The sequence below is a fragment of the Parasteatoda tepidariorum genome, chromosome 5 (genome assembly GCF_982258835.1).
Source record: "Parasteatoda tepidariorum strain Cologne lab strain chromosome 5, Ptep-v5.0, whole genome shotgun sequence".
In the NCBI taxonomy this organism is placed as follows: Eukaryota; Metazoa; Arthropoda; class Arachnida; order Araneae; family Theridiidae; genus Parasteatoda; species Parasteatoda tepidariorum.
The window spans coordinates 89,100,092-89,113,961 of record NC_141759.1 but is presented as its reverse complement, the minus strand read 5'-3'; the positions used below and the strand labels follow the sequence as shown (position 1 = coordinate 89,113,961).

General features: G+C 28.1%; 1 protein-coding gene across 5 annotated transcripts in view; it reads left to right on the top strand.

Annotated features, from left to right (window-relative positions):
* Positions 1 to 13,870, top strand: part of LOC107451439 (calmodulin-regulated spectrin-associated protein 2) — a 138,130-nt gene that overhangs the window by 75,549 nt on the left and 48,711 nt on the right. The gene's annotated exons all lie outside the window — the stretch shown is intronic.

Here is a 13,870-nt window from a genome sequence, read left to right as displayed (position 1 = left end):
AATATTTATTTTTTACAAGTTCAGTCATCAGTGAATGACATGTGAATCGGTACTACCTCACCAAATTACCACTTTCAAAGTTATCTGAATCTACGTGTTTATTTTTTTTTTATAGTTGTGCTTTTAAAGCGTGTTTTTGGAGAAAAAATTAAGGTGCAATTTTTTTTCAGAGATTTAATGAATCCTGAGACGAAAAAATAAGAAATAAAATAATTTAAAAATTTAAAGACAAAAAATAAAAACTTTACTATGAGTTTGCACAAAAGAGTAATTATTAAGCTATTGCCTGTAAATTATAAAAATCGAGTTTATATACTCTCGGCTAATTTTCCAGGTGTAGTGTTATGTTCATTTTATATAAAAATCATCTTCAATGTGCCACTAAAAATTTTTTTTTAAAGCAGATGAAATTTAAAAATATTCTTGCGACGCATTTTTTATAATAGACTGATTTTATATAAAATGAACGTAATGCCTGGAAAATTAACAGAGAGTATATAAACTCAATTTTTATAATTTATCGGCAATATTTTATTTATTACTTTTCCGTACAGACCCATATTAAGAAGAAAAAAAGTTTTTTTTTTTCAGTTTTTTCACCTATTTTATTGTCATTATTTGAAAAGTTAATGTCTATTATACAGTTGCCAACTATTTCTGCTTTTGAAGATTTTGATTGATATTTAAAGTAAAAATTTATAGCTTAATTTAGAATGATTTTGATCACCATTGTCTATTGTAATAAATTAAGCAAGCATATAAATTTGTGATCATCATTCGGTGAAGTATTTAAGTTCAAGGGGGGGGGAAATCTCTGCCTACAATTGTTTTTCACCACTTCTGAAAATCATCCTTGGAAAGAGAAAAAGTGAAACGGTGGGATAAAAGTTATTGGGTATAAAAGTTAACTGAATTTTTAATTTAAGTTTTTTTCTAAAAGAAAATTAATTTATGAAATTAATTTCTTTTCTGAAAGGTTCTGAAACATGTAGTACTGCCTATAATGGCATCACTAGTATTAAATACATAGAACGTTCATATATGTTTGAAACGAATTTACTTAGAATCAATTAAATATTAATTTTTAATTTCTTAAAAGAATTAATATATTAAAATATCACATTTTTTAATATTTTACTTTTTTTTAATGTTACTATCATTTTACCGATTGTGAAACAATGACACGCCATTAAAATTTCTATACAGTTTGGAATTTTTTTATGGGTAATAATGGCTCAATGAGCCACATTGGCAATCTAATTTAACTCCTTCAATACGTTGAAAAATGCATTATGTATTTCCAAAGAAAGTAACAAAGTATCAGTAAGAAAATGAGTTCGAGATTTTGTTTCAAATCTTTGGCATGTCCAATGATTGTCAATAATATTTACAATTAATCTGAAATTCCTTAAACTTAGAAAATCAAATTATTTATTAAATCTTATATGCGTTCTGTTTTTAAGAATTGTTTGAAATTACGAAGTGCTTGATTTTGTGAATTCTTGAGGGACAAACATTATTTTTTTTAAAAACTATGTTCTTGAAATAGTTTAATGTTTTAAATAAATATTATCTACCGTTAAAATTGCAATTTTTTGTGGAATGGTCTGCTTGAAGTACCTTGCGAATTTCTGTAATTTCTTCGAATTTTGAATGCGAATTTCTATAAACTTAAATTCTAAATACTCTTTAAAAAAAATTTAGTGACTTTTTATTATGAGCTTTAATTTTTACTACTTATTATTAATTTTATGTCATCTAACAATTTTCGTGACATAATTTCTAAGATACAAAAGAACTAGAACCCAGAGATGCCAACTTGCCCCCTTTGTAACAATTTATTTTCAATTGTAACGACATTTTAGATAATTTTAGTTTAGTAATTTTCATTTGAAGTAATTTTTTCACTACTACATAGCAGGAATTCAAAGTTTCATATGAATTGCAACTTTATGACAGTTATCTAGTGGTGGCACTTTTTAAAAGTTGGCGTAATTAACCTTATTTTACAAGTGTTAATACTTAATTCGCTACCAATCTAATAAAATTTTCGTAGAAAGCCGAGCCGTTGGCAACCCTAAGAACCTCTTTCGATTCAGTTAAAATTCTAAATCAAATCTAATAAATTCTGAAAATGCAGAGCGATAAAAAATAATTTATATCCGTAAAAAAAAACTTTGCTTTTGATTTATAAAATTTATAGTTAAATTGCAAATTGTTGAATTATTTATACGGTTATTACTAAAATTAATTGTACTTTGTTAATAATAAAGTAATTTATTGCTAATAAATATTTGTAATTTTTTTCTGTTTTCTAAGGCAGATTTTTATTAGTGAAACGTTTGGTTTTTAAAGTCGAACCATTAATATATAGTTCTGTAATTCACCTTTTACTTGGAAGTTTCAGAGGTGATCAACCGTTTTATTCTGCATTTCAAAATAGCCCGAGAAACCGACGTTTTATTGCCCTTTCTTGTCAATCTGTAACCAAGAGTCTCAATTTTTATTACACTACTTGCTAGATGAAGAAGAACAACCGCTGTTAAAAACTCGTCTGGTCAATTTTTTTTTCATTCTTTTTTCTTACTTTGCTTTTAATTTTTATTTATTTATTTTTTTAACATCCTCTATTCAATGTAAGAAACAGCTGAGTTCACAGGACGGAAACAGACTTCACATTTTAAAAAGTTAACAGTTGATGAAATTGAATGACGGAAATTATTATTACATACTTGGTTTATTGTCAGTAGACATATTTTAATTGCTTACAAATTTTTTTTTCTTCAATTAATGTCACATTTGGCTATAATTTTAACTTTTTAGAATTAGTTATGTGCTATTTCTTGCATAATCATATATTTTCTTTTGATGCTTTTGAATTGTGATTTTTTTATGACTCTTGTGTTGTTTTTGTGGTGCTACTCTGGTGCTGGTTTGGCGCTTTCATTCTGTTTTTGTTTTTTCAAATATATGTTATGAGATACATTGTTAGCTCTTTTTTCTTACTCTGGTGTTTTTGATACTTTTATGGTGTTTTTAATACTTATGTGGTGATTTTGGTGCTTTAAATGCTGTTTTTTCTTATTTTATTAGCTTATTTTATGCTCTTTGTGCAGTTTATTTTGGGATCTCTCGTGTTAGGGGGGGAGGGTACTCTTATGCTGTTTTTTTTTTTTTTTTTTTTTTTATTAATTCTATTAGTCTAAAAAAAAGGGATGGAAATTTGAAGTTCACAAATGCTAAATTAATGTTGAAAACAACACTATTACAAACATATATCAAACGTTAAAACATAGCATTTTTAAGCTGTTCTGCTTTTTGTGTTAAGATAAAAATATGCAGGGCCCGCACAAAGCAGGGCTAAAGAGAATAGAAGGGCTGGTTCACTCCTTTGAAGTATCTCTTGCCGCGCCGATCCTCCGACGTCACTCTAGTGACGTCACTTTGGCGCAAAGCTCGCACTTTTACTTCAAGAACGGAGCGTTTGGCCTTACTAGCTCTAACTAATATTGGATCATTTCTTTTTGCGAGATATTCTAAGACATTTGTTATTTTCTATAATGACTTTCCTCAGTTTTTGCAGTGAATTTACAAGAATTTAAAACTATTATCGAAATGCCAGTTTGCGCGATTGCAACTTGTAAAAATTCTGATATAAACACAAAAGAAAAAAGTATAATTTTTCGTGTGTTCCCTAAAGTAAATGAACAACTATGTAAAGAATGGATTCCGAAATGACACAGTTAATATAAAACCGCAATACGTTTATTCTGTCGTAAAGAACTTTTATAAAAATTCATTATCTAAATAGAAACCGCCTCGCTACTTCATAAAGAAAGGCAGGTGAAAAGAATTAAAAATAGATAAAGTCAAAGAAAATTAAAATGTAAGTAAAAAGTATAAATAAAATATATAGTATATAGTTGAAATTCTCCTAATTTCATAACATATTTTTTAATGTAGTTATTCTAAATATTTATGATTTTTTTTTAAAATTATATTCTCTTCAATTTAAATATCTATATATTATATCATCGTAAATTTAAATGTCTATAAACAATTTTAAAATTTCTGATGTCATTATGAACCTAAATTATTATTTTGTTTCAGTAATTAGCGTTTAAGGTTGATGTTTCCTAATGATTAAGTATGAACAAATTGCTATTAACGACATATTTTAAAATCAGGGATTCTAAATTTAACTTAACTTATCTTTATAAAAGAATATGTAGATAAAAAAAAGCGTCGATATATGCCTTCATTTTTCTTAATAGTTAAAGTTAAAACTGAACTTTTTAAAATAAAGTATTTATCGTGTCATTTTCACCAACTAGCAAAACATTTTTATAAGTTTAAAATGGTATTTTTTTAATATAATAACCAAGAAAGTTTTTTTTGAACTATGTTTATGAACGGAAATAATGTGTTAATTACGTAAAGTTTGAAGGCTAATAACCAGAAAAAGTCTAACTTATTTTTACAAGAGAAAGATGCAAAGTTATCATATCTTTGCTTGCGATCTCCGAGATCTGTAGACACAGTGACGTCATGAGGAGGGAAATCGTAGCTTCAGCTCTAAGAGCGGAGTGAACTAGCCCTTGTATTCTCTTTAGCCCTGCGCACAAAGCATTTGCCACCTCGCCAAATGCGATGAAATCGTAAATTTGGCGAATGAAATTCTGTTTTAGCGAAAGTATTGGCAAATGATTTTTTCCACTTGAAAGAAAAATATATATTTAACTCAATCCGAAAATTATGTCAAAATTAGGTTTTCTAAACACATCAATATTTTTTTTATACGATTACCGTAATTTTCGGTATATTAGCCAATATATAGGCCGCATAGCCAATTAGAATTGGGTCCAAATAATGCAGCTCTGAAACATGGTTGGTGTCGTATCCTACAGCTCTGAAACATACTAATAGTTTTAATATGGGAAAAAATTAATCATAAAAAACTGTAATGATTTGCATATGGTGAAGGCTTCTGAAAATTAGCGAATACTTTAGATATTTAGCTAATTTACTGCCTAATAATTTGAAATCCTTAGCGCTGGCCCTGAATATTTAAATGTTAATTTATTTGAAAATTGATCAATTAGAATTAGGATTGTTCTTCAAAAGAGTTGGGGAGAATTTTTTTTCTCTTTACAAAATTACCCCAAATTTATCCAATCTTCCTTCATCATCGTGGTTGTGTTTTCATTTAAAAAAATTCCTCACATATACTTTAAAAGAAGCCCTTTATAATAATACAAAATTATTTAAACCTTCCCATTTCTGTTTCAATTCCTTTTCGATTGTTTCACAATAAAACTTTTCCACCCCTAAAAAAAGTGTTGAAATTTGGCAAATTAGTTGCTGTAAAAAATGAACGTTTGTTACCTATTACAAAATGCTAATATTGTATTTCAAAAAACCTATGAATAACATACTATACTTCTCTAATCTAATAATTATTACTGGCTAACAATGTACTTATAGTAAATTATTTACTCCAATGAAAAATATTGTTTGATAAAATTCCTTGTTTGAGTAAAACTATTGCTTTTGCACCTTATGACGCAAAAGATTTAACTCTCGCTGTATTAGTGCAGATTTACTTTTGCGAATCGCTTACAAAATCACTGAAAATTGTAACTTCAGAGTCCATTGAAACACCCAATACCAAATCCACCACTTTAACTATTATATTAAGTTAGAAATGTGCTTGTTGGTCTAGCTATGAATGGGGCGCTGCTGTTTCAAAGATTAATTACAAGTACCTTATAAATAAGTATTTCTGTTATTACTATTTTATAATTATTATTATTATTATTATTTTGGAAAACAAGGCTTTACAATGTTACAAATGCCTTACAAATTTTTTACAATTATCTTACAATCTTACTAATATCTGATGCTATTAATTTTTCCACTGAATTGGCACTTAGTACAGTTTGCTTTCACAATACTAATTCGGGAGATGCAAATTTTTTTTAACTCACTCATAATTGTAGAATTATCATTATGATAGTAATTTTAAAATTATGATTGTGTTAAATCTCGAAAATGATTATTTATGATATTAATGCTTCTATAATCCATTTTGGCGTGTTCGTATACTTCCATTTTTTAAAGCTTTTCTATAAATAACATCTCTAAATCGGCACTTTGTACGGAAATTCTATATTTTTTCTCTTTTAATTTAATTTTATTCATTTATTTTTAGTTTTTTTGGTGACTTTGCATTGCTAACATTTATCAAGAAATGATTTAAGTTGAACTTACCGAAGGAAAGGTTAATTTAACAAAAAGTATTCAATTAGTGACAGTTAAAATTTATCACAATCACTATTTTCCCAATGAGTTGGCATTTAGTATATAACTTCAATTTAACTTTAATATTTCTCGTGGACTTCCGTTCAAGGGTTATAGAAACACTTTTTAAAAGCGTAAATTATTCTAAATGAAACCAGTGTTTTCGTACATCTTTTAAAATACTAAATACGTGCCGTCTCGTGACGTACAAGTTGATTTTTTGTGCTAACCTAGAAATAATTATTGTAAACATGCTATAAAGTTAAAACTCTGGGTTATAGCCTTTCTCTTGAACGTATGTACTTGCATGTGCAGTGACGAGCAAAATTTTCCAGCCAGTATATTTTTGATAACTTCTTTCAGCTTTTGAATAAAAAGCTTTAAAAATTAATATAAGATGCATGTAAAAGCTGTGCGGTATTGAAAACATAGGGCTGTTTTGAAATACAAATAATTTTATTGTAATTAAATTATTTAATTACAATTTTATTGTAATTAAATTAAAATAACAATATAGTGACCGAAGATATTTGCATACCAATGTGTATCACATTTGGTGCGAATCTGTTGAGGACTTTGTATTTGAAACATGCATTTAAATATTCTGTTTCATAAATATTTCTTAAATTTGGGAAATGTAAGGTCTGAAAAAGTTATTGTGATTGTAATAAACTTATATCTAAAAGAGTAATTTTATGTATGATCGAAGTTTTCATATAATAATTTTTTTCATGGTGTCTTTCAATTTATTTTAAGAACATTTTTACTTTTTAAGGATGGTATTAATGATAATTCGCTCAGAAACTGAATTGGTGATTAGCAAAAGTGAATTTTTTTTCGGGAATTGCAATAAATTAAGTATAGCTGAATCAATTATAATTATAAATTATGCCTTAGTGTTATAAGGATGTCAGTTACTTATGAAAATTAAAAACCATAATATATTGCATAAAATTTTTGAATTGAGGGGGAAAAAACATAAAAATTGCGAATTTTCTCTTCTTTCCATAAAATCAATTCATGCAGCTGAATCCATATACATGTCATTTTTAAGAAACATTTTTAAAAAAGGTGGCAATACTCATGAGTTTGAATATTTTCTGACAATAATTATACATTTGTCATTAATTTAACTCTAGATTTTTCAAAAATATTAATTGGAATAATTTTAGGAAATACTTGTTTGGCATCACGCAAGGATTTTCGAAAAAATGCCAAAATAAAAAAGCATCACAATATTGTTAAGAATTTTTTTTCGAATGATTATTTGGGTAAAATCTCTCCATAAATTAATGTAAATAATATAAGGATTATATACATATGAAAGTTCAGTTTTTTTTTGGAGTAGTAGTTTTTGAGAAAATGTTTCTTTTGTGTTCACATTTTCAGTTTTGAGAAAAATTCTCTGAAAGAAAACAAGCAACAATTTTAATGAGAGTCGCAAAGATTATATCTAATGCAACTGGAATAAAAATGTAAGTTTTTTTTTTAGAATTGTTAGAGATTGATCTTTATTATGAAGCAAAAATTTAAAAAGTAATTGTTGATTCAAAACGTGAAGTGTATGCAAAGAAATTAAATTATAACAGGTTTTCACTTTTTTTGAGCATATTCATCATCAGCATTGGCACGACAGCCCTTTGTGGGCCTGGGCCTTCCTCAGAAGCTTTTCCCATTCTGCCCTTCTCCCAGCAATTGTTTTCCAGTTCTTTACTTTTAGGATGGCAAAATCCTCATCTACACAGTCCTTCCATCTCTTTTTGGGCCTTCCTCTTGGCCTTTTATTGGAGGGGGTTGCATTAGAGACTCTCAATGCTGTTCGTTCTGGGCTCATTCTCACTACATGCCCTGCCCATCTCATTCTACTTAATTTAATAGATTTAATGATATCATCGCCATCAAAGATCCTATATATTTCAAAATTATATCTTTTCCTCCAGTTGTCGTTATCGAGTATAGGGCCAAAGATGGTTCGTAGGACCTTCCTTTCGAAGGTTGCTAATAACTTTTCTTCCCTTTTTGTTAAAGTCCATGTCTCTGAAGCATAAGTCAAAACTGACTTGATTAATACCTTATAAAGTAAGATCTTAGTCTTTCTTTTTATTAAGTGAGATTTCAATAATGTTCTTAAACCATAGAAGCAGCGATTGGCTGCGATTATTCTTTTTCTAATTTCAGGATTGATGTCATTTTGATAGTTTATTTCTGATCCATGCATACATAAATTGTATTTGAATCTTTGCTTTTCTTAAACGAGCCCTTAAACTGTATTTGCTTTAAACATGTTTTTGTTAAAAAAGAAAATATTTTTTACGAAAAAAAAAAGGGAAATTTTTTTTTGACAGATTTATATTTTTTAACGCCTACCTTTATATTTTGGAATTTCTATATTTTAATTTTAGTGTCGTTGTTTTTTTTAAATTTATTTAAATTAGTTTGACTTTGAAACACAGTTAAGAAATTTCATATGCTAGTTTTGTTGCTTTTCCAGAAGAATATTTGGTATGAAAGCATTGATCATGCATAGATTTTATATTGCACAATGCGCAAAAAAAAAAAAAAAAAAAATTATAAAAGAAAGAAAAAACGTGTTTTTTAAAATATTTTAATAATAGTTAAAAAACATTGTGTTCTTAAAATTCAATTTCTCAGGATTGATCGATTTCGCTCAGATTTTGTATTCTGTCATGTAAAATTATATTCCTTAAAATGATGTAAAAAGTTGTAGACCTTACAATTGACTTTTTTTGACTATATTAAATAAAATAATAAAAATTAATAAGTGTTTAATAAAAGTCAGTTTTTGCTAGAAATAATCTTTGAATAAACGAATTTATAATTGTGTGCATAAATGTATCAATTAACTTAAAATGTTCTCGGGATATGGCAAAATAAGCAGAAAGTAAAATTAACATTAAGGGGTCCGAACTTAGGACCATTCTCCTGACCAAATTATTGGACCATATTTCTAAGATTGCGGCTACACCGCCTATATTTTGGTAGTAGAAATTCGAATCAGTCGATAAAAAGGAATGTTCATTCAAAAAAAGTACGTTAAATTAAGTAGTAACTTAAAATATTTCTACGCTAATTAATTAGGATATTTGAGGTCACCCTCTATAACTATTAAGTTTGAGTCCTAGAACGCGACGATCCTGTCATTATTTTATAACCGTCGTTGAACAGTCGACCCCCGTCATGAGTTTACGGTGACTATTGTTCAACTAAACAGTTTAGTAAATTTGATCTCAATCCAGAAGACAAGGGAACTCATGGATCAAGCATTGGGAGAAATTTTTCTTTGTGGAGGACTTTTTGGTGGAACTAGCCCACATTTGCGTTACATTGAGAGAAAAACCACGGTAACCCCCAACGGTTTGCCTGACGTCAAGGGGACTCTGACTCATGATCCGTCTACCACTGTGGATATTTTACGATCCTATCATTAGGCAAAAAGTTATTCAGGGCGGTCCGTTAATTTGTTTGCTCACTGTTCAATCCTACGCTAATAGATGAAATAGTAGAAAGATATAGAATCTATATTGAAAGAGGTATTTATTTCTGAACATGTATTTATTTAGAACGTAATGTTTAAACTATATTGTAATGGCAATATTTCAATATCAAATCTTTTTTTAAAAATCATTTTTATAATTTCATTCCTTTCGGAAAGTGTAGTGCCCTCATTAAGGACTGAAACTGCACCTCTGTAAAATCTGATGGGGGGGGGGAATGAATAAATAAAAGAATTCATATTGATTTTCTACGGAATTCGTTTTGCTAATTTTGGTAGGTCTTTTACCTTGAAGTACCTTCTTTGTTAAGAAAAATCAATTATGAATCTGTGTTAAAGATGTCCGCAACATGGTTTCAACTCGATTAGTACAACTACTTTTCAAGGAAAAAGTAACGATGTTAAATATTGATTAATATGTACTCGCGGACAAAATCTTTTTTTCATTGAGACAAAACAAACATTTATTATAGTTAAAATAAACTCTTTAAATATGTATTTTTATAATTCAACAATTGCATATTAATATGCATTACAACCCTCTCTCTGTCTCTTTTTGTTATTAATTTTAACTAATGTTTTTTTTATCCTTTGATAAAATCTGTATAATGGTTAATGATTAGGTAATAATACATATTTTTAAAAATTTTTGTTTTTCTAGTTATAATGTTGACCAATTTTTAAATAAAATCGTAATTTCTCCAATTTTCTCTTAATATTAACAACTTATGTATTGCTTACGTTTTATGTAAAAAAAAAATTTTTAATTAGTTTTTACAAAATGTAATATTGCTAAATAAATTAAGGCGAAGTTTTAAACGCAACAAAGAGTGCAAAGAACCTAAACTGAGTTAGTATACTGTTAAAATTCTAATGAAATCGAATTCGAGATTTTGAAAAATGCCACCGAAAATTTACTAAATCTTCCTTCCTTGCACCCATGAAAGCAAAATTCGTTGTCATTCATATGATTATAAATTTTGTTTTTTAGGAAATGTTCCAGTTTGCTTTGTAAAAAAATTTTTTGTTGCTGTTTTTTTTCTTCTTTTCTTTAAAAATTGCAGTATCGAGCTGTTCAAATATTACGTAAACACCTAACGAGGGAAGGGGTTTTGTGATTTACTTATTTTAGCTGACAACGGGGGGTTTACATCTTTTATTTGAATTTATTCCTAAAAATGACTACAATAAAAGTGAAGCGAAAGCACAGGGGGAGTCATTGCGACATTCTTACGTAAGCTTGGAGAAAATTTGTAGTTTTCTTATTCTTGTTGAAATGGAAGGGGAGTCTAAAATTGCCAAAAATATGCTTCCGTTATATTTGGATGGCCCCTCTTCTACATAAAAAGGTAACTGCACTTACCGATCGCCCTCTTCTCAAAAATATCATTAACGAATTCCATATTTAGACGAAAATCTATTATTTCCAAAATATTTTGTTAATTTATATAATAAATAAAATGTAAGTTTGTGTGTGTTTTCATACTCAATTGTAGTTATCTTTAGCTCCTTAACTAGATATCTTAAATTGGTTTACTTCCTCTCATCTGTTCAATTTCTTACAGTAGATTGAACAATTATCTTAAACTCTCCTTAACTAGATATTTTAAATTAGATTACTTCTTCTCATATGTTAAATGTCTTACAATGGACTGAATAGAGTTATCTTAAACTCTCCTTAACTAGATCTTCTAAATTAGATTACTTCTCATCTGTTAAATTTCTTACAATGGATTAAAGAGTTATCTTTAACTCTCCTTAACTAGATATTTTAAATTAGATTACTTTCTCTCATCAGTTAAATTTCTTACAATGGATTAAAGAGTTATCTTTAACTCTCCTTAACTAGATATTTTAAATTAGATTACTTTCTCTCATCAGTTAAATTTCTTACAATGGATTAAAGAGTTATCTTTAACTCTCCTTAACTAGATATTTTAAATTAGATTACTTCTCATCTGTTAAATTTCTTACAATGGATTAAAGAGTTATCTTTAACTCTCCTTAACTAGATATTTTAAATTAGATTACTTTCTCTCATCAGTTAAATTTCTTACAATGGATTAAAGAGTTATCTTTAACTCTCCTTAACTAGATATTTTAAATTAGATTACTTTCTCTCATCAGTTAAATTTCTTACAATGGATTAAAGAGTTATCTTTAACTCTCCTTAACTAGATATTTTAAATTAGATTACTTTCTCTCATCTGTTAAATTTCTTACAATGGATTAAAGAGTTATCTTTAACTCTCCTTAACTAGATATTTTAAATTAGATTACTTTCTCTCATCAGTTAAATTTCTTACAATGGATTAAAGAGTTATCTTTAACTCTCCTTAACTAGATATTTTAAATTAGATTACTTTCTCTCATCAGTTAAATTTCTTACAATGGATTAAAGAGTTATCTTTAACTCTCCTTAACTAGATATTTTAAATTAGATTACTTTCTCTCATCTGTTAAATTTCTTACAATGGATTAAAGAGTTATCTTTAACTCTCCTTAACTAGATATTTTAAATTAGATTACTTTCTCTCATCAGTTAAATTTCTTACAATGGATTAAGTAGCTCATGGCCGCCTCTAAAATCCAAATATCGCGGGGGACTAAATTAATATACACAGTCGCACTTGTTCTCTAAATTTCACACTAAATTTAAAATTAAAAAAAAAAAATATTCAATTAGTTATTCTTCAATCTGTGGAAAAAATAATCACTTTTTTTATTTTACCTTTCACGAGTTTAAATCTATGATAATTCATGAAAATTTTCTGAATATTGAATATTTAACTTTCAGAGATTTTTTATTATTGAGAGGGATATATATCCTCCTCAATCCGATCGTTTTTCTCTCCATTAAGCTTTTGAAACCAATAACGTTAATTATTTATAGATAAATGATAGTTGAATTATTAAATCAAATAGAGCATCGTTTATACGACGATCACTTATACGACGTTTACATTTATACGACGTTTTAGTGTGGTCCCAAATCATTCCTATTCTTTTTAATGTAAAAATATATCGTTTATACGACGCACAGAATCGGTTATACGTCGATTTTTAGATTTTGTTCTTTATCTAATTTTTTATTTTTTCTTGTGTATTTTAAAAAAGGGCGGAATTTGCCAACATGAATGATACAGAAAAGGGTGTCAACAAGAATGCTTGGATGACGACCGTAATTTTTACTAGATGACTGAAAAAACTAGACAATGTTATGAAGAGGAAAAAACGAAAATTTTGCTATTCATCGACCAATGTCCAGCGCACCCATCGATACTAATTATTTTGGAAAATGTAAAAGCTCTCTTTTTTCCTGCAAATTGCACGAGTGCGCTTCAGCCATTAGATTTGGCCGTGATTAGAAATTTAAAATTGCATCATAGAAAGCAGTAACTTCAACTCGCTATTCAAAGCATTGTAGAGAATAATAGCAAGAAAATATAATTGAAGGTAACATACATTCAAATGGCTCACTGCAATTTTTCTCCTTTGGTTATTTGTTTGTTTTGCTTTGTCTAATTTAGAAATTTATGTAAATCGGCACGTTAAACATTAAAATTAGCTGAAAACAGAGTTAGTTTCAGTTTTAGAAGTAAAAATCGATTATACGACGTTATCGTTTATACGACGTTTTTCGGTGGTCCCTTCGGCGTCGTATAAACGATGCTCCACTGTATTTTAAGTAGAGATTAATCATTCATAACAAATCTTGGTATTTCATATGTCATCGATGAGGTTGTTTCAAGTTTAAAATGCACATAATTCATAGAAATGGGTTCGGCCCACACTTTGAAATCCGAGATTTAAGAATTTACAATCCTAAATACCCGCGATACCCTTCAATTTTTTTCCCCCTTTCCTTTTTTTTTTTAATGAGTTAGTGAATAATAAAAAAGTAATATTAATTTTTATTTTATGAAAATCTTAGTGACGAAATGTTTTTATTAGAAGAAAATCCGTTCATGAATAAATAACAAAGATACCGATGGTACAGTTTCTGCTTTATTCACGTTGTTTTACTTTATTCGATTAGCACAAAATATACCATGC